Below are 3888 nucleotides of genomic sequence, written 5' to 3'. Positions count from 1 at the left end.
TCCTTTATTTCGCAATCATGTTTACCGTGTGCTAAAAGATTTATATGAGTTGAAACTAGTTTCAAGAGCTTGATATGCTCACCTCTCTTGCTTTTTATAAAAAATAATTTTTTTTTGTATTCTTAAAACTGTGGTTCATGTTTCATATGTGATTTGTAATCTTGGTTTGACCTAAGTAAGTTTTTGGTTCAATTTTTGATATATGTGTTGAAAAGGGGAGAAACATGTGTTTGTGCTTGTTTTGACTTCTTTTAATGTATTGCCTTAGCTTTCATTGCATACATCTTATATGGCATTTTGATAGGGGGAGTCTTTTCCCTATTTTGTTTATACTCACTTGTTCTTTGTGTTAGGGGGAGCTTTCACTCTCTTCTTATTCTTATTGTTTTCCCCATTTTTGATGATGACAATGGAGGAGAAACATTGTGAGCATAGCTTTGGTTCTATGCATGATGTTTATAATTTACATATTCTTTTAGTATCATGAATATTTTATATCTCTTTGTGTAGATTGTTTGTTATCATCAAAAAGGAGGAGATTGTTAGCCTTTTTAAGTATCATGTTTATGAGCTTACTCGCTAGTCTTTTTTAATGATTATAAATAATTCCTAACAGCGTGGGTCGAGTGTTTGTATTTGTTTTGTTATGTAATCTACACAAATATTTCATGAATTTTGGATAGAATTGAGCCTACACGATCATATCTATTGGAGGATGGAAAGAATATCGGATTGAAGCAATGCATTCAAGTCAATGATTCAAAATCAAGCTTCATCTGCAAACCAAGACAAGCTAGTTGAAATTCATGTGCTTGGGTATATTAGTTTTAGGTTGTTTACTTTGTGTGTTAATGCTTAAGGCTCAAATCATACGCACGTGATTTGTTGGTTTATACGTTTCTCTATTTATCCACAACCACGAGTTTTATTAACAAATAGTATGTTTATATACAAACAAGTTTGCAAATGCTCTATTTTTGGCCGAAAATGATAAATTGCTAAATTTTGTTATAGTGTACAAAAACCTATCAAGCCTAATCATTATTATGCATCCTATCAAGCTTCTTCATCACACACACATGTACATGCACCTATTGCACATCATGAACATGCGTATAAGTGTGATTTTTGTGATCGTTTTGGTCTTTTGACCAAATTTTGTTTTAATTTGAAAAGAGTTTCCCGTTTGCAAAATAATTTTAAAGAATAATCTACTTTTACAAATGCGTCCCCTACACAACCATTTGCTCAACACAAATCTTTTCAACCTTTTTAATGTACAAATTGCAATCGTAAAGGCCATTTATACAATTATTATTTTGATCGTATCCATGCACAAAATACGTCCAAATGGGTTCATAACCCAAGGACCTTAAATTTAAATGATAGGGGTCATGTCCATAAATTTTTCAGCACCAATAGTATTTGGGCGCCAAAATCTTCTTTATCTTAAATTCAAGATTTTTTAGTGTTTTTATTTATTTTTTTGGGTTTTGAAAAGTGTATTTTAAATTTTCAAAATGTAAATAATTTTTTAAGTCAATTCTTTTGTTTTCATTTAATTTTATGAAAGAGAGGTTTATATTTGAGCTATTTCGCAATCATGTTTACCGTGTGCTAAAAGATTTATATGAGTTGAAACTAGTTTCAAGAGCTTGATATGCTCACCTCTCTTGCTTTTTATAAAAAATAATTTTTTTTTGTATTCTTAAAACTGTGGTTCATGTTTCATATGTGATTTGTAATCTTGGTTTGACCTAAGTAAGTTTTTGGTTCAATTTTTGATATATGTGTTGAAAAGGGGAGAAACATGTGTTTGTGCTTGTTTTGACTTCTTTTAATGTATTGCCTTAGCTTTCATTGCATACATCTTATATGGCATTTTGATAGGGGGAGTCTTTTCCCTATTTTGTTTATACTCACTTGTTCTTTGTGTTAGGGGGAGCTTTCACTCTCTTCTTATTCTTATTGTTTTCCCCATTTTTGATGATGACAATGGAGGAGAAACATTGTGAGCATAGCTTTGGTTCTATGCATGATGTTTATAATTTACATATTCTTTTAGTATCATGAATATTTTATATCTCTTTGTGTAGATTGTTTGTTATCATCAAAAAGGAGGAGATTGTTAGCCTTTTTAAGTATCATGTTTATGAGCTTACTCGCTAGTCTTTTTTAATGATTATAAATAATTCCTAACAGCGTGGGTCGAGTGTTTGTATTTGTTTTGTTATGTAATCTACACAAATATTTCATGAATTTTGGATAGAATTGAGCCTACACGATCATATCTATTGGAGGATGGAAAGAATATCGGATTGAAGCAATGCATTCAAGTCAATGATTCAAAATCAAGCTTCATCTGCAAACCAAGACAAGCTAGTTGAAATTCATGTGCTTGGGTATATTAGTTTTAGGTTGTTTACTTTGTGTGTTAATGCTTAAGGCTCAAATCATACGCACGTGATTTGTTGGTTTATACGTTTCTCTATTTATCCACAACCACGAGTTTTATTAACAAATAGTATGTTTATATACAAACATATTTAATTTATATATATGTGGATAAGTTGGTTTGGTTTAACTATATAGATATGAAACAATAAACATATTTATATATCATATGTTTCATATTATATTGTATTTATAAAAATATTGAGTTTTTAGATTATAGACTTAATAACAATATTTCATACCTTTTATTAAGTCTATAAATCTATTGGAAAGTTTTTAAAACTTTGTTTAAACTCATTTTGTTAAAATCAAGTTTTTACAAGTTAATATTTATGTGATTTTGCAAAATGAAGATAATTCTCATTTGGGAGGTGCAAATTGAGAAATGTTTTTTTGTAACATGTTTATTCTCATGTTAATAATCATTTTCCAAAGTTTAATTTTTTTGGAATTTATTTGATATTTTTAAAGAGGGTTTAAAGTTAATTTTTACTATTCAAAATAGGTTGTGATGTTTTGAGTCGACTCATGAATAGTGATGAGTCGAGTCATAAACTATTGTGTAGTTTGCATTTTCATTTGATGAGTCGACCCATGAGGTCATGAGTCGACCCAGACAGTATGAGTCGACTCATGCCTGTCATGAGTCGATCCAAGAACTGGGCTAGAAAATGTGTTTTCATCTGATGAGTCGATCCATGACATCATGAGTCGATCAATACATGATGAGTTGACTCATGATTTTTATGAGTTGACTCAGAAGCTATTTTTCAGCATGTAACGGCTTGTTATGAATTAACCTATGAACAGTAATGTGTCAACCCATAACCTTTAACGGCTATTTTTTTAGCTTTCTGTTTTTATCTTTTTGCTGGGTTTTCTTTGTTCCTTCTTGGCTTTGATATTTCTAATAAAAATAATACTAGAGGCATAACCCTAACCACACTCCCAACCACAGGCCCCTCTATCTATAGTGCTATTGAGTCACGCACGATATTTTTAAAAATATCATGCATGGCCTACTAACACTTTAGATAGAGGGGGGTTGTGGTTGGGAGTGTGGTTGGGGTTGTGCCCCTAGTGGGACTCTTCTAATAAATACCCCATCATACCATAGTTTTCCAATCAATGAAGAAATTGGTTAAACAAGTTTAAAGAGTGTTTAAGTTTGTTTTAGTTTGTTAACAAGTTTGGTTTGTGAAGAAGTTTTCACAAGAGCAAGAGGATATCATCAATTTGTGTTTGAGCTTTCATCTCATCTCTCTCTCACTCTTGTTATATAGAGAAGTTTTCCTAAACTCAATTCTAGCTTTGTATTTACATTATTTAATAATTATAATTTTTCATTAAGCTAGATTTTCGTATTGAGTTTAGTTTGTTTTTATTTCTCTTTATTTACACACATGACCATTAGGCTTATAGTATTTGCATACA

The sequence above is a fragment of the Asparagus officinalis genome, chromosome 6 (assembly GCF_001876935.1).
Source record: "Asparagus officinalis chromosome 6, Aspof.V1, whole genome shotgun sequence".
Lineage (NCBI taxonomy): Eukaryota > Viridiplantae > Streptophyta > Magnoliopsida > Asparagales > Asparagaceae > Asparagus > Asparagus officinalis.
The sequence above is the reverse complement of the archived record's forward strand: the minus strand, read 5'-3'. Positions refer to the sequence as shown.